This window comes from Pezoporus wallicus, unplaced genomic scaffold, assembly GCF_028554395.1.
Source record: "Pezoporus wallicus isolate ANWC-B61680 ecotype Strahan unplaced genomic scaffold, APGP_CSIRO_Pwel_v1 contig_6217, whole genome shotgun sequence".
NCBI classification, from domain to species: Eukaryota; Metazoa; Chordata; class Aves; order Psittaciformes; family Psittacidae; genus Pezoporus; species Pezoporus wallicus.
In genome coordinates, this window is record NW_026637336.1 from 1,771,995 (window position 1) to 1,794,720 (window position 22,726).

The window sequence follows — 22,726 nt, forward strand, 5'->3', positions numbered from 1 at the left end:
CTCACCCTTTCCTGTTTTAGGAGCTAATCCTTTGTCCTTGCAGCTAAGAGGAATTTTCCATAAAAGGGATATTCTTTCAAACACATCATTGTGTTTAATGTTTAACAGGGGGATCATTACGGTTTTATTAGCAGTACGCAATGCTTTTTGGTGTTCAGCTGACTTTGCAAACATGAACGGATTGATCTCAGCCACGGTGGTAACTAGGCAGAGAGGTGATGTGCTCCTGCGGCTGTCAGCACAGGGTGCAGACATGAGGCCCCTGCTTTGCTGCTCTGACCACCGACACCGGCGTTTCCATTAGCGCTGCTGTCGGGGAGGAACACTGCGCGCAGCGAGCGTCCTGCTTCTGGCTGAGCTCACAACGTAGCAAATGTCACCGAACCCCATGAAGCGCTGATTTACAAATATTAAATGCACGATTGGCTGTGTTTTCCTCAGTCATCCGGTAGTTGCTGGTTGTTTTCAGCTCACCCCAACCAAACCGTGGTTAAATGGTGTGTATTTGTGGGAACTGGGTGCTAAAGTCAGCAACAAGCAGCCAAAGGCCGTGAAGGGTTTAAAGGCCACGTTGGCAAAGAGTGACTCCCGGAGAGGCCCGCCAGGAAATGAGCTCCTCGTTTGCAGTATGCAGAACATGTACGCGCTCCATGATTTACTCGCTCATCTGCTCCACATTGCGCCTGTTCTCCCTCGCCACTGTCCTGGCGGATGCGATTGTCTCCTGCAAAACAGGAGTGAAAATGAGCGCTGCAGCGTGGCAGGGCTGGGTCAGTACCCAGGTAAGGGCGGCCGAGCTCGGCAGGACATGGCCCCTCCGCAGGCAGCGCTGACAGGAGCGCTGGGGACGGAGGGGACGCATGGGGTGGGTGCGATGGTGGCTTTAAGGACACTGGATGCGGCTCGGGGGATGCAATGGGCGCTTGTGGCAGGGAGGAGACACAGCCCCTTGGTGAGGGGTTGCGGTGATGGCTTTGGGGGTGAGGTAGGTGCGGTGAGGGGATGTGGTGGTGGCTTTGGAGACCGGGGAGAGGCGTGATGGCAGCTTTAGGGGCAGCGGGGACGCAGCGTTTGGATGCGATGGTGGCTTTGGGGACAGCGGGGACGCACCGGGGGCATGTGATGGTGGTTTTGCGGACACAGTGCTTGCTGTGGTGGTGACTTTGGGGACAGGGAGGCATCGGGGGCCAGGCTGTGCGACGCTGTCCTTGGGTCCCTCGGCCGGCGCCCAGCTGCGGGCCCACACGGCCCAGCAGACCCTCCGGCGGGGCCCGTGCGCGGCGCTGCACCGGCGGCGGGTGCGCGGGGCCCGGCGGGTCGGGTCGGGCCCGGCCCGTTGCCATGGCAGCAGCCAGGCGGCGCGGCGGCGCGCGCGGCCGGCGGGGCGCGGCGCGGGCCCGGAGCGTACCATGTGCGCCCGGCGGCGGGAGGCGGCGGAGGGGCCACGACGGCGGCGGCTGGTGCCCTGCTAGCTCCGCCACGGCGGGACCGGCGACCGGGAGCCGCGGCGTCAATGTAAGGGCAGCGGCGGGAAGGGGAAACGGGAGGGGGGAGCCGTCGCTGAGTGGCATTTCCACGCCGCGCGTGGCCGCGGGGAAGGGGGGGGGAGAGGGCGGAGGGCGGGCGGGAGGCGTTAAAATGGCGGCGCGCAGCCGGCCCCCGCGCTAAACCGGCCCCCGTGGTTCGCCCCGTGCCGCCGCGCGTGGCACGGTGCGGCCGCCCGCTGCCTGCTGCTGCTGCTGCCGCCGCCGCCGCCGCCGCCGCCGCTGAGGTAAGGCCGGGCCCGGCCGCGGGGCGCCGGGGCCGGTTGTGGGGCGGGCAGGGGCAGGAATGTCCGTGCTGGTGGCGGCGGCGGCGGGGGCTCGGCGGCCGCTGGCGGTTGTCCCGGGGCTGCCGGCGCGGCTCCTTGGCGGCTCTTCGCTCCTTTGTCTGGCGGTGGCGGCCCGGCTCCGCCGGCGGCGGGAGGGGCGGCCGGAGCGGCGCGGTGCGAGGGTGTCGCTTCGGTCTTACCCCCCCCGAAAAAAAAACTGAGAGGGAAAACCCGCTCCCAAAGTAATCCCGGCCGCCGAGCGCGCCCCGGGCGCTGCCTGCGCCTCGCAGCGCAGGGGACCGCGGGCTCGGAGCGGCGTGGAAGCGGAGTTGTGCCGCTGGAAGGGGTGCGCGGGGGGGTCCTTCCTTATTTATTTTTTATTTCTTGCTTTTTTTTTTTTTGCCTCTTATAAAGACATGCGCATTTGTTCAGTCTTGCCACCGCACTGGAGTCTGCCTAGAAACAAAGAACACAGCCTGGCGAAGTTGATGCTGGCTCCCAAAGTGTCTGGCTTCCCCCCACCCCTTTTCATTGACTTATGCCATAGTTAAAACGCGGAGATAATTCCTTGCGTTATTCCCCAATGGCTGCGGATGGAAACCCCCCATACACAGTATCCATCCCCCCCTTCGCCCCCTCGCCCCTGCCAGCCCGGGTTACGCGTTTGGGAAGGTGCAGCCATGCTCGCTAGGCCCCCAGCGCCGTGGGGTGACAGCTCGCAGGAGGTGTTGCTTTCCGACGGGGAGCCACCCCCTTGCTGAATCATCCCGGAGCCATGGCCGGACGGCTCGGCCGCCGCTCGGGGAACGCGATGTTCCCCTCTCGAGCATGAGGTGGTGGCGAGGCGAGGCGCAAAGGAGAGACCTGTTTGCATTCGGCTCAGGCGCGGCGCACGCTTGCAGGGAGAAACCTTTCCCTTTCATGGCAGCCGGAGCTGCGGGTGCAGTTGGGAGCTCACGGACGAGACGTGCGCTGCTGTAAGGAACATCCCCTGCCTTTGAGGTAGTGAAACTCCAGTCCGACTGCCAGAGCCGGCAGCTTTGGCTCCTCTGAGGACTCCTCTCTTGCACGGATGGGCTTCGTGCGAGATCACCCGGCTTGGGAATTCATCTTGCTCTTAGCAGTAATCCTGGGATACGTGTCTGTGTCCATGCTGTTTGCCTAAAACTAATTTGTGCTGTCCTGGTGAAAGTCATTGCCTTTGTTACTGCAAGGAAATAATGACTTTACCTTTTCGGGTCGGATGCTGAAGTGCTGCCAGATATCCTGCCTTTATTGAAAACGTATGGGAAAGGAGGGAGAGGTGGGATGAGCATTTTTGAGCTGGGGTGTATCAGGTAAGACTAAATTGCAGCAGTTGTTGGACACATAATGAGATCCTGTAATTAGCTGTAGTCTATACGGTGCTGAAACTATCGAGTGTCTGAGCTGGAGCAGGCTGAATTAAGCTGGCACTTCTGGGATTATGCAGAGGCAGAAGTAATGCAGTTAAAGTTTCCATACAGCAGCTTCCATGGGGTTGCAGAGATGTTTTCCCCCTCGGGGTCCTCCTTGTGGGTATTTTGCTTTTAAGGTAGTACGTGGAAGCTGCAGTGGTGCTGCTCTCCACGTTGGAGAAATGCCTTACATGGCACAGTCCTTGGAGCTGTATTTACTAAGGAAGGTCCAAATCGTGCACCTCAGCTCCTAAAGGAAGGACTTGGGGGTTCAGGTTTGTGCAGATCTGATGGATTTAAAACTTCCCTGCCGCCTCGCTCTCTGTACCCCAAAAATGATGTGTGGTGGTGGTCCTGTGCCCCACTCCTGCAGTGGGGCAGGGTCCCCGCGGGGCTCTGGTTTGCTGTGGGGCTGTACTCATGCATGGCAGTCACACACAGGCAGACCCAGGAGGCTGTGCAGTTACGGCGTGTGGGCACCAGCCCTTCATCGGGTGCTAATTTCCCTTGGTGTGTGCGTGTGTGTGTATATATATAGACATGGTACATATTTAAATGATGTGATTTTAAAGTAGTGATGGCCCAGAAAAGTTTGAGAGCTATTTCAGAGTGTTTCTCTCTGAAAGACAATGGACTGTGCAGAAGCTTCTAGGTATTATGGGCTGTGCTTACGACAGGAGAGAATAGAGTCAGCCCTCTCAAAAGGTAGCTGAGTTTTCCTGGTTCAGGCTGCATGCAGCTCTGTGCCTGTGGCAGGCCTGGTTCTATCTTCCAGGTGGCTTGTGATACGCTGGCAGGGGCCCAAAGAAGCCGTGGTGGTCTGTAAGGAAATGAGCCCCTCATTGCTGTAACCTTGGGGCTGCTCAGCCTCCTGCAGCGTCTGCCCCGGTCAGAAGTAAGGGTGCTACATTCTGCCCACCCCTGATGGGAGTGAGGGGTCCCCATGGGGAAGGAGGGAGTGGATCTGGGGCTGCCCTCCCAAGGAACGCGACTGAGCAGTGGGGGTGCTGGGCAGCTGTCCATGTGAGGTGTTGGGGTGTCACATCCACATAGAGGATTTTGTAGTGGGTTTTGTGCCCGGTTCCACTTTACCAGCAGTGGTGACCTTCTCTGCTGCCTCCTTCCCTGCTGGGGAATGGCTGGCAGGAGGCTGAAATGATATTCTTAGATTTTTACTGACCTAGAAGTTTTCCCTTGGGCTTGCCCCAAGATGAGTACTTGTGCTGCCACCAGAGAGGAGAGTTTGAGAGGCTGTTCTGTGCCTTTAAGGGAATCTCAAAGTGGGGGTTAAAAACTTGTGGCTCGAAGCGGGGGAGGTTGGATTTCATTTGCAGCACAGCTCACAAATCGGCTCTGAAGCTGGTGCTGTGGTGGAAAATGTGGTCCTGCTTCTAGCCCTTCCCTTCAGTCTCTTCCTCATCCTTGTGGAGCAAGAACAGTCTTGCAGAAAACAAACCAGCACTACTCATTTTAGCCATCACTGCTTTCTCGGTTCACCTCTCCATATGGCCATAGGAGCACTTGTGTTGGCACAAGGACCTGGCATGCAGGGGCAGGACAGGATGAGGCTGGACTGCTGCTTGTATTAGCAGCCCTGGCTTATGCTGAATTAAACGGGTGGCGAAACCGCACTGCTTGTGTCTTGCAAATGGCTCTTTCTTCATGCACGAGTCAAACCAGGGCTTTCCTAGTCCCCAGTACCCGCAGCTTAGTCAGGAGCCTGGGAGCAGAGGGAGATGTTCTTTGTGGCCAGTGCAGGTGATGATCATGAAGCCGCAGTCATGCCTGATGCCTCAGCAGGACACCCCTCCTGCCGTGCTGGCGCTGAGAGCTTGGCTTTGGCAACTCACTGTGTGACTCGGGAGTGTTGGGAAAGTGTGCAGCCTCCAGAGGAGGAGGCGATCCTGACCATGAGCATACTAGAAGTCACGTGTGGGAACTAAGCTGAGTACTAGAAACACGAGGCTGCTTGTTTGGAGGGAGGCTGTGCACTGAAAGCGGAGTTTGCCTAGATCTGTTTCCACAGGTAGTCACAGGAGCTGTGGCCCTCTGCTGTGCTCTGAAAGCAGAGGCTGGATGTCCAACTGTCACTGCAGACGTGGTGGCACCCTGCATTTGGGTTACCCACGTCCAGCTTCGCAGCACCTAGCAGGCAAACCATGAGGAAAGTCTTGAGCAGGAGAGAAATGCTCAGCTGGGGAATGGAGGCAGTGGTGGGGAAAGGATGTCTTCACTGAACAGTGTGTGTTTGCTCTGAAAATCCCTTCAAAGCTCTGAAGCTCAGGCTTGCTTGATCTGCTCTTTGCCAGACGCAATGCTTCGGGTAGGAGCGTCAATTCAGTGTGGACAAGTCGATGCAGGAGTTGTTCCTTCTTAGGTGATAGGGAACCAGTTGCCCATGTGTAATGCACTGGATTGCTTGTTTGACTGGTTGGTTTTTTTTGGGGTGAGTTTCTTTTTAATCAGTGTAGTGCAGAGCTGTGGGCAGTACACATACATCCTTCTCGAGGGCAGTGCCTGATCTGTCACACGGTTTAAGCACGGACTTGTCTCTCTTGCTGAAGCGCAGCCTTTAAGCCGGAGCATTTATTAGAACAAAAGACTTTGTAATTCTGTTCACCTTTAATGCAGCATCACAGGTACTTTGTGCGTGTGTCTGCTCCTGGAACAGTTCCTCCTGGTGCCCCCTAAGCATCGAAACTGTGTAAATACATCCTTTAGGTTTGTTTTCTCTAGGTTCCTCTGTGGGTGCAGATTGCTGCTCCGTGACAGATGATCTACCTGAGCTTGTGCTTGTGATGCTCTTGCAGTCAGGCATCTCTTGCTTGCTAAGCTGTTGCGTGTTGTTTAAAACGGAGTGTCTCCTCCCCTTTTTCCATGCCATCTTCCAGGAAGGATTGTCTACCCAGAGTGATGTTATCTTCCCCCATTTTAAATGGTATCAGCAGATACTTTCTTTTTCCCTTCTCCCATCCTAGTGGTAAGTACCGAGCTGTTTTGGATTACTCACACGGAGCAAATCTGTGGCTTGGCCTCCAAATTACATGGTTCTACTCAGCAAGGGTGAGGTCCCCTCCCTGGAGCCCAAGTAAAGGTGCCAGGACCTTACTTTGTGTGAAAGCACATTGACTGATAGGAAGCTGCAGACCTGGTGGCCTCCTGAGCTGGGCGGTTTATGTCTGAGGGCTTCTGAATGCATAAAATCAGAGCGACTGCGTCTGTGTAATCCAATCTGCTCGTGAAAGCCTCGCAGAGGGCTGCGTGCTGCAGACATAAGCTGTGTCAATAAGAACTCTATTCACCCTGGAAAACAGCCTCGTGATCGGCTTTGACTGGCAGCTTCCTAAGGGAGGGCCTTTCCTGAGAGAGCTCCACTTTTTGGCGGCACTTCTGACTGCCTTTTGGACTCCCACTTGGTGTTCTTTCCTTGCCTTGTGTGCCAGGAGGGTGCTGGGGCAGAGGGTGGATTTCACACAACGCTATAATGGGAATGGGGGGGGGAGTTTCCTTCCTCGCAGCGCAACCCCTCTGCCAAAGCAGTACTTAGGAACACGGAGGCAAAGGGATTTAAGAGAACAAGAGGTAGGGCTGTAGGCTGCTCTGTGAGGGGGTGCACCTGGAGCGCGCTCGGGGTTCTTTCCTCTGGTACAAAACCCCTGTCCTTGGAGAAGTCTTGGGTGGTAATGGACAAAATGTGCGTGTTAATGTGCTTTCTCCCCTTGGGTCTGCAGCTGTGTGTGTTCCTCAGCAGTGGTGTCGGTGCAGTTCCACCCTCAGCAATGCTGGCACAAAGCTGTACCAACAGCTGTCATTTCCTGGTAGTTACTTTTGAATAAAACTCAAACAAGTCGGAACTCTTATTCCGCTTTCTGAAGTGTTCTGCACCATTTTTCTTGGAGGAAAAATCTGCTTGAGCTGCTAAAAATGCTGCTTAGGAGCTTTTCTGAAAGCAGGGTTTAATCAATATATCTGGTTCTGAGCCGCTGTTCAGTGCAGTGTTTGTGCAAATGGCGTTTCCTGTTGCATTCCAAGGGCGAGACTCGGGGTTTGCTCTGCTCAGGTCTTCCCCCCTTCTCTCTGGCACTGAGTTACCAAGAAGGACACCGGACTGTCACTTTTGGGTGATTCTTTGTTCCTGCAGGTCCCTTGGTCTGTCTGTCACTTCTGTTTTAAAGCTTCAGCTCCGTGCTCAGGTGATGAGTTGAAAATGAGCTCATCTCTCTGTCTTTCTGGGTTATTCCTGTAGCTGCAAATGAGAGCTCGGGAATACAATTAGGATGTAATATGCACAAACTTAAAAAAAACCCAGCCCAACAGAAAATGAAGTCATGCAAAGCTGTTATTTGAGAGAAATGCAATTATGCTTTGAGCCAATTGAGGCTTGACTTGATTTCCCAGGGTTTGCTGGTGATGAGGCAGTAAAACCAGAATTAACTCTTGAAATACGCCTGTCCCGAGCAAGGAATTTGGCTGCTGAAAACCCAGGAAGCCACCCAAAGCAGTGGAATCCCCTCGCAGGAGGCCCTGTGCTGTTTGCAGTGGGTGAGTCCTGCAGTCCCATTGCCTTGTCTCTCCCCAGCTGATTCCCTGCGATAAAGCCCTGACGTTGCTGCGGGAGCTTTAATACCCGTCTGTGAGTGGTTTAGGTGGGATCGGCCCCCGGGCAGAGCCGGGAGGCCAGGGATGGGGCAGGAAATGCTGGTTTCTCTGCTGCTGCTCCCGAGGCGGGGAGGCCACTGCTGGGTGCTGTGGTTTTACTTCCTGTTCCCGAGCTGTTTGGGTCAGAAGTAGCGGTGTTTTTCCATATTAAGATGTTTGGCTTCTTTCTGAAGGCAGCAATAAATGTCACACCATGCACAATGCGCTGCTTATGTTTCAGAGGCTCTTTATGGCTGCCTTTGACTTTTACTTTGGATGGTGAAACTTTTAGTAGTACCTTTCTGCTGCATAGATCTGCTTTTCAAGGCAAACAAAGGTTTTATTTTGTCTTTCTGGTTTGGAAAGAACTTTCGAACGGATGCTGGAGAGGGACTCTTCATCAGGGCCTGTAGTGATAGGACAGGGGGTGATGGGTTCAAACTGCAATAGGAGAAGTTCAGGTTAGATACAAGGCAGAAGCTCTTCCCTGTGAGGGTGCTGAGGCGCTGGCACAGTGTGCCCAGAGAAGCTGTGGCTGCCCCATCCCTGGCAGTGTTCAAGGGCAGGTTGGACACAGGGGCTTGGAGCAAGCTGCTCTAGTGGAAGGTGTCCCTGCTCCTGGCAGGGGTTGGAGCTGGAGGAGCTTTAAGGTCCCTTCCCAAACCACCCTGGGATCCTGTGAAATAGCTCACAGGCCTGTAGCTCAGCAGGAGGGAGCTGGCAGGTCTGACCTGGGGATGCAGGGACACCTCAGCCTGCTTCTGCACTCCTTGGTCCCAAGGAGATAATGCTGCAGGAGTTCATTGAGATGCTGGGAATTCGTTCATTAACGTTTGGGAAGTGATCTTTTGGTGGAAGGTCCTGGGACTGCAGGGCAGGGTGGTGCTGGTTGTGCTGTGCAGGGCTGTGTCGCCGGGGGGAATGCATGTGCATTGATGGACTGGTCATTACAGCGGCCCTAAAGGCTGGAATGGTGAGCTGCCGAGTGTCCCTGCCTTGCTGGTGGGGAAGCCTGCCCTGTAAAGGAGACCCAGCTCACGCAGAGAAGCATCATGGCCTGCTGGGAGCTGTGGCTGGCTGCAGGGCTGCTGCTGGAGCTATTCTCCAGAGCACTCAGAACACAGCCTGCAGATTGTCACTGCAGGCTTTGAGATCCAAACCCAGTGGAGAAGAGGGGACTGGGCTCTTCCCTGGCTCTATGGAGCAGCAGAAACATTTCTCTTTCTCCAGATCTGGCCAAACCTCTTGATCAGTGCTGTTAACTCTTAATCAAACCACTTGGTTGCAGGATGTCCCCCCCCCGGCTACAGCCAGCAGGTCAGGATGGATGGATCTCTATAGCCACACCAGATACCAGTGGGATCCTTTTAAATACAGTCTGAATGCCTTAAAATAAGTAGTAATCAGCAGTGCTGACCCAGGGGGGTTGTATTGCACCTTCAGATGTAGTGGAGTTATTTCTGAGGTACAAAAAGAAACAGTAGCATGGATCCATCCATAGGGATACAGGTGGTCTGTCCTTTCTCTGTAGCCTCCAGGTGCTGGGTGTATAGCACTTGACCTCTGGATCCACAAACTGATGCCTCTGTCCTGGTGGTGACGAAGTCCCCCATGAACCCTTGGGTTCTCAGTCTTGGGTACTCAGCAAAGCACTCAGTGCCCTTCGTTAAGCCCAGGCCTGATAAGGAGCTAACGTTGGTTGTGCTGCAGGTCATGTCAATAAAGCCAACCAGAGTGGGATGGATGGTGAGCCCCTGCCCTCCTGCTTACCTGCAGTGAGGTGAACCCCTGCTGAGGCAGAGCCATTGGCTGCTCCAGCTCCCAGGCTGTGCCACATGCCCTTGAGGGCATCACGAGGAGCTGAGCCTGCTGTTCCATGCCCTTCACATGGGTTTTGCAGCTGAAAGATGCGCTCTCTGTCCTCCCTGCGCTGTCCTCATTCCTCTGCTGTGTGCTTGGGCTCAGCTTGGGCTGAGGGATTGGGCAAGAATGAGGCCTGGGCCCCACAGGCTGATGGAAATGGTGGTGAAAAGAGGAGCTGGAGGATGCCCAAGGCTGAGGAGAGCATCTGCATGGCTGAGACTGAGCTGGTTGCTGACAGCTTCTCCAAGTAACCAGCTAGTTCAGTGAAATGCTGCTATAGCTCTGTACTGGATAATAAGAGTAATGGTTAATCCAGCCACTGCATAAGGCCATGTAGCAAGGCAGATGCTTTTTACCAGCAGTAACTCCCTTCTTGAAACTAAAAGACTGGAGAGTTGAGTTGAGCTGATCCTGTGCAATGGTAATTCACTTCAGACAACTGCCCACTGGTTCCTGCTCTGCAGGTTTGGGGATGTATTGTCCTTCCCAATGTGGGGACCAGGAGAGCAAATGGGGAAGGCTGGAGTTGGGGGCCGTGGTGCAGCCAAGCACTCCAGATGCGGGGCTGCCAGGCAGGGATGTGCAGTTTGTTTGCCATGGAGTTTGCTTTTTGTCAGTAAAATGTAGATGTGAACAGGTATGAGAAGCTTTTAATATGAACATTCCTGATGTTCAGCAACAGAGATGTGGCTGGTGCCTTGCTTGACTCATGGTTTTCTTTTGAGCATCCTCAGATACTTCTTTGGCAGTAGAATCCCAGGCTGGTTTGTGCTGAAAGGAACCTTAAAGCTCATCCAGGCTGGATGCCATTAGGATGGAGAAACTTGCTCAGAGTTGTGCAGCAGCCACCTAAAGGAAAGAAAGGAAGGCAGCATGCTTGTTAAACTAACATTACATATGGGCTTTTACCTGTTTTTAAAGACATCTGGTACAACACGACTGCTGAGGGAGAGAAGTCCATTTCGGGGATTATTGGCCACATGTAACAACTTCGTGATAGGCAGAAAGTGAAGCTGACCCCAAATGGGAGCGATACAGGGAGGAAGGTAAAATCCTTAATACGCTGAATACTAGAAGAGTGAATTTAAATTCGTGTAATGTCTGTAATCTGTGTGTTATTAGCTGTAATCTGCTTCCAAGAAGCATACAGACTTGCCTTTCATTTTCCCCTCTCTCCACAGAACTGCATTAATAAGAGCAGAGTGTTTCTTCTGACCTCTGCGTTTAGACTCTGAGCTCCCAAGAGCACCAGTTTCTCTTCTGTATTTCTGGATAGCATTTGCAGGTAGTGAAAAACTGCCACAAGTAAATAGCAGTGCTGGAGGCATGTTACTGCAGTCCCAGGGCACTCAGCAAGGCTCTAATATTGCCTGATACTTATTGGAGAGTGAAACTGGGGCTACAGTTACTGAGTGTATGGGTGTTTTTAGGGTGGTCTTAAACCGGTGTGTTGCCTAAGTGGTTCTCAGTGGGGTGATCCCAGCAGGAAACCTGCAAGCTGGGAGAGGGTTTGGATGCTGTGGGTTCAGATATACATCTTTCGGGGGGGGGGGGGTACTGCAGGGGAGATAAAAAGGCAGTGGTATGGGTGGACTTGATGCAGTATTGTTAGCTGGATTGTGGAGATAGAGGTGAGACTGGCCTTAGGACTGTTCCTTTGAGTCTTCTGTGTGGGGGGAGAGTACAGTGGCACTGCTGCAGCATCCAGCACCATCCAGCACGTGGGGGTGGGAGGTTCTCACAGCTGACTCCATGTATCTCCCTGTACTGAGGGACAGAGCCTGTGCACACGAGTTTGCTTTGGTTCCTGCACGGATGTGATGCTGCTCATCATGGAGATTCAGGCACCCAAAACGAGAGAGAGAATTAAAGCATGAGATCTGCTTGCTCCTGACCTGAATCCCCTAATCACAGCCTGGCGTAAGTGAAGTTCTTAGGCTGGGTTGAGTAGAGGGCATCTCCACACAAGAAAATGTCTCCCTGCCCTCCCTGTCCCAGAATTAGAGCTTACTCGTGATGAAACAGTTGTAAGGGGTTAAACCTGCTTTGTGCTGGACCTGCTGTGTGTGACTGCTTCCCTTGCTGCAGGCACCCGGTGAGGATAGGTGAGTGCTTCTGGAGCTCCCTGTCTCCAGGACACCTCCCCTGGGTGCCAGGAGCACATCCTGGTGAGTCTGAGCCTTTTACAGCTGCTCCTTCATTTGGTGGACTTGGATTAGAGCCTTAGTTGGATTTAATTTAGACTCTGTGCTGCTGCTTTCTGCTCCTCAATCAGGAGGCAGCTTGTGCAGCAGTGCGGCCGCTTTCACTGAGCTTGGAGCTTGCTTTTGGCTGTGGTGCCCCCCTAACCCCAAGCCAGTGGTAATCCCTCTCTTTCAGCGTCGTGTTCCCTTCATTCCAGGCTGTAAGGCTGCAGCAAGTGATGCAGCAAGTTCAAGTGGGTTTTTTCCCAAATAGGTGGCTAAGATGAAAAATCAGTTTTGGATTAAAGAAAAGAAACTTATTCCACTTTGGGTGGCTCCAGAACAAAGGAAAGGGAATTGTCAGCACATTTTTGCGTGGAGGTGAAGGGAAGTGCATTAGTTTTTTAGTGGAAAGCTACAGTTTATTTAGTAGATGAGAGGCAGAGATGCTTCAGCTGAGGGGTGGAGATGAAAAGGCAAACAAGGGGGGAGCAGGCCTTGTCTTTGTAAAGCAGTGCTTCAGGTTTGCTTTTGAACAGTCTGGAAATTCAGGTTAGTCGCTGTGAAAGTGAATAAATAATGTCTGTGGAAAGCACAGCCCGGCTCGCTCACAGAGCAGGGAGAGACATTAAAATACATGATAAAAGGACTTTTAAAAGCACATTGGGCTCAAATCCTTGGTCGTGTAAACTGAGGGAGCATCTCTGGTGTTTCTGTTACCGGAGGACCTGGCTGCTGTCTCAGTTTTCCTCTCTTTCCCTTCCTGTCCCCTCCTCCCGTGATGTGAAAGGTGTGCCTGTGCGGAGGGTTTCTTGCAGCACACAGTCAAGGGCTGTTGTGGAGCTCAAAGCACTTGATCCAGAGGCTCCTCCCAGCTCGATGGGGGTTGGTTTGTACAGCTCCCATGCGCCAGGAGAGCGTTGGGTCAGCATCCTGTCAGATACAGGTAATGGGGGTTTGAGCATCCCCCACAAACACAGCACCGTGAAATGTCTTTGAGAGCCAAGAAACACCGTGTGGTGGTTCCTAGAGGTTGAATTCACAGCTCACTGCCTTGGGATAAGCTGGTAACAGATTAGTTGCTAATATCTCACTTGTGTGTTGATATTTCCACTGCTGTTACTGGTACGTGACTGGGGCGTGAGGGTTTTGGGTCACAAGGTGGAGTGCATGAGCCAGATCCCACTCGGTCTTGATACCCTGTTTATATGATGTGTTTGGGGAAGATAGGACAAGTGGTTGCCCATCTGCCTCCAACCTGTGACTCCTGCATGTTGGCCACATGAGGACAGCAAGGACAAGTGTGGTGTACTAAAGAGCCACAAACTAGCTCTTATTTGGAGCGTACCATTGCAGTAAGTCTCTGGGCTGTGCCTGGTTAGGGTACTGTGGGAGGGTGATGCAGTAGCTGGTTGAAGCTCTCCATGTTCAATTGGTGTCTTCTGTTTCTGCTAAAGAATGAATAAGTGCTCAAGGCCGGGTTGGACGGGGCTCGGATCAGCCTGGTCTAGTGGAAGGTGTCCCTGCCTGTGGCAGGGGTTGGAACATAGAATTAACCACGTTGGAAAAGACCTTTAAGATCATCAGGTCCAACCTTTACCCAGGACTGCCAGGGCCACCACTAAACCATGTCACTGTGAGCTTTGAGGTCCCTTCCAACCCAGACTATTTGTCCTGGTTTTGTCTGCGTGAGTTAATTCTCATCCTGGTAGCTGTGTGTGCAGTGCTGTGTTTGGCTTCAGTGAGAATGATGCTGGTAACGCACCGATGGTTTAGCTGTTGCTCAGCAGCACCTACCCTGATCCAGGACTGTTCAGTCTCTCAATGCTCTGCCAGTGAGGGGGGCACAAGAAGCTGGGAGGGGGCAGGGACAGGACACCTGACCCACGCTATCCAAAGGGATGTTCCATACCACAAGTCATGCCCAGATATAAACTAGGGAGAGTTACCTGGAAGGGACCAGTTACTGTTTGGGTTGGGCTGGGCATGGGTCAGTGGGTGCTGAGCAATTGGATTGGGCGTCACTGCTGGTCAGTGTTAGTTTTCCTTTTTAGTTTTATATTCTCCCTCCTTGTTATCTCCCTTATCATTATTGTTATTATTATTAGCAGCATTATACTGTGCGTTAGTTATTAAACTGTTTTATCTCAACCTGTGGGGTTTACATTCCTTTGATCCTCTCCCCATTCCACCCAGAGGAGGGAAGCAGGGAGTGAGTGAGCAGCTGAGGATGCTGAGCTACCAGCTGGGCTAAACCATGACACTGTTCTATTCCAATGCCTGGATGAAGCTGGATGTATCAGACGGGGCTGTGGCTTTGGTGAGAGGCCAGGGCTGCATCCGAGGAAGCTTTGGGGACTGTTGATTGAAGGTTCCTGTCCTGCTGGGTGAGCTCTAGGGTAGGGTTTACCTTGCGGAGCATAAAGCGTGTGTTCCATGTTTGCTTTGTGGCTCTTGAGCATACGGGTGTGTTTGAAGTTCCTGCAGTTCAGAGGGAGCCTCATGAGCCCCGTGTGATCAAAAGTCTCCTGGCTCTGCAGGCTGAAGGGGAGGCTGAGCATAGACAGGCCCATGGTGGAGTCTGTGTGTTCGCTGTGCCCTTAAGGTAAAGGATTAAGCTTGCAGAAGAGGAACGAGGTCAGGTCTAGACCAAGGAGCAGGCTCTGGAATCCAGCCAAGAGTGTAAGTGAGGTTTTTCCTGTAACAGCATCCTCGATGTGGCACTTGTGTTGACTTAGCCGAAAGGAGGCTGACATCTGTAGGTCAGGCCTGATTAAAAGGGAAGGAGGGTGGAGAACAGCTCTGCGGAGTAAAGAGGATTTAGAGATAACGGTGGGAGGAGATGCCTGGCCCTGAGCTTGGCAGAATTTGGTTTGGCCTTGGGAATCTCCCCCTGTCTGGCAGCAGGGACCTCCTGATGCCCAGGTTCCTTGCCAGCCCCTGCAGCACTGTGGCTGCTGCTCCCTTCGTCCCCACTTCATGGATGTCCTCTGACCAGTCCCTTAAGCTCTCTGCTGCTGCTGCACAAGGGAAGCCTTCACATGAACCTCTGGCCTGCTGTGAAAACCCCACCATGAGGACAGCAGCCACCCTTCACCTTGTGTGCGACAGGGTTCAGGGTGCGGGCGCTTGCTGGGTGCAGATGAAGGGTGCTGTGCTGTGGTGCCGAGTGTTCCGTGCTTGAGGCTGCTTCAGAAAACGCTTCTGTGCTCATTTTGACCTCTCTTGTGTCTTCCTGCCTAAATGCAGCTGTGGTGGTGGCTGAGGGTGCTGGAGACTTTCTCTTTGCTGAGAGAGGAGGATGATGGCACTTGAGAAGCTCTGTAGAGCCCTGTGTTGTGTTCAGAGCTGGCTCACACCAGCTGCTGCTTGCCTTCCCCACTGAGCATGCTGCTCTCCCAAGTGCTTTGTCACTGAGGATCATCTGTGGTGGGTGACCTGAGGCGCAGGGGTGAGGTGACACTGCAAGCAGTCCTGTGAAGGAGCGTGCTGCTGCAGGAGTCAGGAGTGCAACTTCCCTGTTCCTCTTCCTTAGAGTCCTTCAGAAACTGTTCTGATTTTTCCGTGATGGTTCCTTTTAGTGGCAAAAGGGTTTATTTGATTAGATGAAAACTTCTGTGGTAAAAATCTGACAGAAGAAGGGCACTTGGCTTCTCCCTGAAGCAATAGTTTCAGTTTCTAAATGAAAAACTTTCCTAGCAAGATAAAAATAGAGAATTACTTTTATGGGGAAAGTACTCATTTCCCTACTGGCTCTGCTTGGGCAGCCTTCAGCCATGAGGAAGGAGAGGAATTCCCCTCAGCTCTACTGGTCCACCATCAGCCCTGGTGGCTTTCCAGTGAGGCATCCAGAGCTACACTGGAGCTGGGCTTTGGCCCTCTGAACTTGTATATGTGAATCCATATGAAAACTTGGCTGTTTCAATGCTGCTTCCCTCCCTGTAGGACCTGTTGCACCATGAAGCACGTCCAGTGGTGCATGGGTGAGGTTCTTCATGTTCCTGTGCTGGCTCCATTGAAGGAGCACTGAAGGCTGTGATGACTGCTCACATCAACCCATTACTAACTATTGTACTGAGGGCAATAGTAGCATAAGCACCAGTGCCCTTACATAGAGTCCTGGGCCTCTCTTTTAGAACACTGGCAATTATTTGGTGATTTTGTAGAAAAGAGATTAACTTGGCTTTCATTGTAGTCCCTAAATTCATCTCCAGCTGTGACAAGAGCCAGGATTGAAGCCTGGGTTCTCCAAACTAAAATGCAGGTAATTACCCCACTCCATCATGTGCCTGTACTGAGCTAACAAAGGCAGCACCTTCAGCAGACAGGCCCTGCTCACAAGTGATGCCAAGCCTTGGAGCTGCCTGCATGGCAGTGTGTTTGCTCAGAGCCTGCAGTCCTTGTCTGCATCCCTCTTCAGCTGCTTAACCCCTCGGTACTGCTGCCTTCCTCCAATTGAGAGACTTTGGGGCACCAGTGTGTGTGTTGAGCTTGAATGACAGTTTGTGTTATGACAATGGCTGTGGGGTCCCCCAAAGGTCAGAGTCTGCTGCAGAACTCTGCTGGGCTGACCCTGGCTCGTCAGGGGACGTGTTGGACATTGCTGCTTGCCACCTCTCCATTGGCTTGGGTTTAGAGGCTTGGGTAGGGCAGTGTGAGTGCAGAGCAGGGTGATTCCTGAGCAGGGGAGGATGCTGTGAAGCTGCCCTGCCTGGCCGCTGACCTCAGGTAGGTCACTTACACCTGGTTTTCTGGAGAGGGACAGCTTGGATTAAAGTGTCTTGATGCTTGAATCCTTTGCAGCATCATGATGTTGGACAGTTTCAAATAGCATTTTTCTTCCCTGTGCCATACCTCAGTTTGGCTGTTGTCCTGCAGTGACACAGGAGTTAGTAAATGGGAGAGAAGAACAGTCCTTAGTCTGGGTCTAAGCATTGGCTATAGCCTGTAGGAAAGTGTCTGCAGTTCAAAAACCATCAGGCCTTATTTTCAGCCCCTGCCATCTCTTCAGATCCAGGCTGCTTCCCGAAAGCCACACTGGCTGCTGTTGTAATCCAGAGGCTGCGTGTGCAGGCAGTGCTGGGTGCTTGAATGCAATCCTTGGACAAAACCTCATCTGTATGTAGATACCAGCACGTGAACAGTGGTTGCTGTGTGAGTGGATAAGCGGGTCAGGACCCCCTGAAAATAGAACCATATTGATGTTGTTAGCAAAAGCTGGGGAGCATGTTTTCCTTGGAAATTGTTATTCAATAACTGTCCTTGGTTCCTTTTGAATTAAACATAGCGTTAAGAATTGGCTTGCTGGAATTCTGACTGCTATGGAAGATTGGATGTTGGGTGGTTGTTATGAGCAGCCAGAGAAGCAGGCATGACCCGAGCAGCCAGCAGATGCAGAGGCATTGGCAGCATTGGCAGCAGGGAAATCGAAGATGAGAACCCGTGGAAAAAATATGTACAAGGTAAAAACTTGCACAGCCAGCCCTTATGCAGCAAATAAAGCAAGGTCTTGCTGACCTTGGCAGCTGTACAGGGCAGCCTCTGCATGAGAATGACTTGTGCTTAATATGCTAGAGAAATTATTCAGGGACAAATATCCCTGTTTGCTGCAGCGCTGGGGATGCCATCTTCTCCCATCTGCACTTGCAACACGAAGCGTTGCAGGCAGGGTAAGAGGAGCAGCTCACCCTCCTCAAGCACTTCCAGTTCTCCATGCTGTGGCCTGCAGAAGGAAACCTGGTACTGTCCTCACAGCAAAGCTGGGCCCTGCAGTGCCTTAGAGCAGGTGCCTGTGAGGGCTGGCAGTGCCAAGGTATAAAGGCAGTGTAATGGGGGTCTTCTTATTTAGTCCATGCAGCTTGTGTCTGCTAACAGGATGTGTGCTCAGCTTGGGGCGCAGAGGAGTGCTGTGCTCCCCATGCTGTGCTGTGCTGAGGCCCTGCAGACTGCTTAGATGCTGGTAGAGCTCTGCTTGCCCTACAGACCCGTGCCGGTGCCTGCGTGCAGCTCCGGGGGAGCCTGAGCCCCCTCACCCGCTGTGCAGCGTGGGCCGGAGCTGTGGCACAGCCTGTGCATGGCCTCCCCCAGGCAGGGGGAATTGGGACAGATGGATGGGAGCTGGCTACAGGCTCAGCTCCCCACGTCCTGGGGCCAGGCCAGGGCCCGCTCTGCGCCTGCGCGTCCCTGCACTGGTGCTGCTTGCTAACCCTTGCTGCTTACTACTGCTGCTCTACGTGGGGTGTCCCCTCAGCCCCATAAACACCCGTGTTCAAGAGCACAGCTGTCTGGAGCATGAGGTGTCTGTGTGGGGAGAGGGGCAGGGCCAGCGTGTGTTGCTGTTGATTGTGGGAAGTGTAATTAATGCAGGTATAAAGTGTTAAATGTTAAATTGAAATGGGAGATGTAGAAGCAGTCGATGGATCAATTCCAAGGCTGGGATGGAATGCTCAGGCTTTCAGACAGTAACCAGATTTCCGATAAAATCTCCATTGTGTGTAATTAAAGGGGTTGAAATACGAAATCGGGTGTTATGGGAGTGATATTTAGATGATGTTGAAAGAACAAAGATCCAGACAGAAGAGTCTTCCTGTCTGCAGGCTGAGCAGAAATGATGTGGAGCTCAGGGGCTGTACCCAACTAGTGGCTGAAACCACAGAAATGGTGGGAAAACTGGGAAAACCCGTGCTGCAGTGCTGAGCATCTGCCTGGATGGAGAAGAGACCATTTGGACCTGATAGCTCCCTTTAGTCTGATAGCACTTCCAGGACCTTGGTCCATCCACATGCACAGACATCTACCCCCGAGTCAGCCTTCCAGAGGGGTGATGGTGGCCTGTTAAAGATGACACCAGTGGGAAGCACTGCCACAGAGAACACTTCCCAGGAGTTAAAACTGCTCTTTACCAACCGCCACCACGTTTCAGTGATATCCCAGCTAGTCAGTGAAGAGCCAAGACATGCAACTGCTGTTTTGTTATGAAGTAGAGTGGCAGTTAAGGAGAGAAGTAAGGTTGGGCTCAGCACTGCTGCCAGTGGGATGTGTGGGGTGTCCTAAGGCATTTCCAGGACATTTCTTTGGTGTTCCTGGTTTTCCCTTGCCCTGTAATCCATAAAGAAATGAGCAGAAAAGGCTCCAGAGTAGCAGCTCCCCAGTTTAACTGGCCTGTGAGTAATGACACCAAACAAGGTTTGCTCTAAGGGCAGCACCAGGCTTTGCTCTTCCAGTCAGCTTAATTTTCTGATGCTGGGAGCTGTGCGGGAGGCTGTAGGAAGCATCCATTCCCCAAACACGTGTCTTTGCTCTCATCCCTGAAGGGATAACTCAGAATATGGGACAGACATAGTATTTACTGTGGGCACTCCACCTGTCAAGGTTACATTACCATGGGGTGGAGGGTAAGAAGCATTTCTCTGCATTTCTCTGCTCATAGCTCTGGGCTAACCTTGTCCTGTACCCGTGATGGGATTCTCTGGGAAGACATAGCTGTGAGGCTCTCGAGAGCCTTGGAAGGTGTGTGTCTGAAGAGTAAGTTCTCCTTTTGGTGTATAATCCCCGTGGCAGCCTCTGCTGTGTGGGTTCAATGCTGCTGGTAACATAACCCCTCCTGGCAGCCGCTTGGATGTGCCCTGTGACTGGGGTGCTTGCTGCAAGCCCTGCCTTACCCATGGCTGAGCAGGGCTCTTGCAGAGAACTCTCTGCACAGGAGACTCTTGGCCCTTCTATCTAAAGGTCTCTGCAATTTCCACCATGGTGCAGATGGGCAGAGGGAACCTGAGCTTTGGAGAAGTGCCTTTGTGCTGCAGCCCGTAGAAGAGCCGCTCCATTAGAAAGCCTGAACGCGGGTCACTTTACGTTGCAGTCGGGGTTGCGGGTGAGACTTGCTGCATCGAGCTCCAGAAAGGGTTGGGAACTGTGGCATTCCAACCCAGACCACTCTGGGATTCTATGGATAGTGAGCAGGCAAACCACGGCAGGCTCAGGAAGCTCCCAGAATTAAACGGTGGGAATGTGGAGGGCATTTGTATGGGAGATGGTGCATGTTTGCCTTGGGTACTCTTGGGCAACTGTGGGTGCTGCTGGCGCCTTGTCTCCAGCTGGAATGGGGAGGTCATTCCTCCTTTCCTGCTGCTCAGGGGCCTTGTCCTCTCTGCTCTTACCTGCCTGCAGATGGGAGCAGAGGAAGGACTCACAGGCCACGTACCACTGTGGTTGACAGCTCCCATGCTGGATGGCCAGTCCAGCCTCCCATGACCGCCTGTCAAGGAGGATATTCTTGCCCTCCCTGATCCATCCCTTTGGTCCTGATCCCAGACTGCTGCATTGTTTCCACCCACATCTTCAACACAAGCAGGAGACCTGCAGCTCTGGGCAGCACTGAGGGGTGAAAGGTGCTGTACACCCTGGCCTGCACACTTCCCCCTACTTAGCCTTCCTAGAGAGAATATCGAGGAGCAGAGATGCTGGTCTCCAGTCTTGGATGCCTTGATGCTCCCTACACTGATCCTCACCAGCTACTCCATGGGGTTGACTGTGTCCTTGTGGATTTGCCAGAGAAGCTCCCTGCAGTCTCCTTCCTATCAAGCAGAGTTGGCTGCTCCTTGAGCACTGGTGTGTGCGTGATGGCTGTGTCGGGTCCCAGTCCTGTTTTTCCTGACCTGGCTGCATGGAACAGCTTGTTCCCTGCTGTCTGTTAACCCTTGCAAGGACAATTTGTCTTGTTTGTTCCAGGCTGCTGTGCTCGCAGGGTCAGCTCTGCCTCAAGGCTTAGCGCAGAGCCAGAGGGAGTTAACTGCTGAGGGATGATGGCTCTCCCCAGCTGAAGATCTGCTCTCATGAGCTATTTAAGCCTCTGTTTCTTGTATCTTGGTGCCAATCAGATTAGCTGGTGCCAGGAAACAGACCACTGCCTGCTTGCTCCTGAATGCACCCTTTTTCCTCCTTACCTGTTTATCCCAGGCGAGCTGCTTCCTGCTCCGCCTCTGTTCTGTTCTTTTGCTTTGTTCCTTCCTTTTCATTTTCACAGTCTTACCGTGGCCCAGCTCTTCTCTCCCCCAGGCTGTCTTGCTGGGGTTTCACATCCAGCCTCAACAACACAGTAAATCCAGTTCCCTGCTGGAATACCGCTGCCTGCTCCGCTGTGCCCTGCATCAGGCTTTTCTTGCTCCCGATTCCCTTCACAACGCTTACCCCATGGTAACTCCGATTCCCTTTAGTGTGCAGAGGTAGAGATATCTCCAGTTCAGTGGAGGCATTGAATGTGCTTATCTTCCCAGGGGAGAAAGGGGAACAGGCTGGGAGGGAAGCTGAGAAGCTGCAGTCCTTTCCCTAGGCTGTGTGTGTGCCCCAGGCACTGCTCTGCTCTCCTCCCCAATGGACCCTCCTACTGATTGCCCATTTCAGCAGTGGATTCGTTGTGCAAATAAGCTCAAAACCCCCTCAAGCCCCCAGAACCAAGCGTTCCAGCCTGGCCATGTGTGCCAGAACGGGCCCATCCCCTGCTTCTTGCAAGGCCCCACCTTTATCCTTATTCTAAAAATACAGTGCAAGGACATTCCTTCCTAGTTACTCTGTTCTGTTATTCTGACCTCATTCCACTTCCCCGTCGAAAACTTCACTGTTCTCCTGTGTTAGTGGTGAAAACAAACAAGACTGTTGGACTTCCTCTGGAAAAAATGCATCTGTATCACGGGGAATTGCAGGGAGCCAAATTTCCACTGCGGCGTTGGTGCTGGACACACATGTTCCCTCGCATGCATCTGGTAAACAAAAGCTGTCTTCACACTTAGGAGAACTCAAACTAGTTTATCCTTTATATGTGCACTGCTTCCCCTTCCTGATTTGGAGTGAAGTGCTCCTGTGCTGGTAGCTGGTGTTGCAAGAAGAGCTGCTCCTTTCCAGCCTCCCCAAGCAAAGTGTATTTTGAGGCTTGTGGATGTTCCTGTAGGTGGGAATGAGAGCCAGTGATGGATTGCTAAACCACATTGTAAATTCTCTTCCTTGGACACTTCTGATTGCCTCCCCTGCACTCTGCTCCTGATCATTCTACTTCAGGCATCCTTCTCGTGTTCTTATCAGCAGCCAGTTAAAACAGACTCTGCTTGCCATCCATCCCCTCTTCCTCCTGCCACCTCCCAAGCTCCTGCCCTTGGCTGGGGGGGTGTTAAACAAGTGCATTGAAGGGTTCAGAGTGCACACTCCAGGCTTGAGGGAATGTTATCCCTGTCTGGGTTTTTTTCAAGCCAGCTTGGATCGGCACCCAGCCAGCCTGACCGTGAGCAGCTGGGGGCTGCGGGGTGGTGCCAGGAAGGACAGGGATGTGGAATGCACTGTTCCCCTGCCCTGGCTAGCTCAGCCCACCTTCCGAGCCTCCTGGCTTTGATTTGGGTCAGTTTCGTGCCGAGTCGGATGCTGTCTGGAGAAAAGCACGCCACAGGCCTTAAGTGGGGAAATTGGAAGTGATTCAGGACACTGAGACTTCCACTGGGGAGAGAGGAGTTGGAGGCTGGCACTCTGCAGATGCAGGGAGGCAAGGGGAGAATTGAAGATCTGAGGATGTCAGTTGGTGTCCGTGACTCAGGCATCTCAGGGAGAGCAGAGGATGTTCAGTCCCTGGAAAGCTGATTCATCCGCCTGGCAGTGAGATGAAGAGCAGTGAGTAACAGATTCTGGGGTGTGTGGAAGGCTGGAGGGGCCAGCACATAGCTCTGAGTGGCTTGGGAAGTACCTTGAGGGTGACTTTGACTTCCCCCTCAGTGCCTTTCCCAGGGCTTGGCTGTGTGGGCTCCTCTCAGTGTGCA

General features: G+C 53.1%; 1 protein-coding gene across 10 annotated transcripts in view; it reads left to right on the top strand.

Moving 5' to 3' along the window:
* Window positions 1–1,383: 1,383 nt before the first annotated feature.
* MBNL3 (muscleblind like splicing regulator 3) overlaps window positions 1,384–22,726 on the top strand; it is a 75,746-nt gene continuing 54,403 nt past the window's right edge. For 2 of the 10 annotated variants that reach the window (XR_008971632.1, XM_057404911.1), the window contains exon 1: window positions 2,514–2,812. The gene's annotated coding sequence lies outside the window, so the exon portion shown is untranslated. Of the gene's footprint in view, window positions 1,516–2,511; window positions 2,813–22,726 lie in introns of those variants that run through there. The other 8 variants (XM_057404906.1, XM_057404912.1, XR_008971630.1 and 5 more) reach the window with 6 other exon arrangements.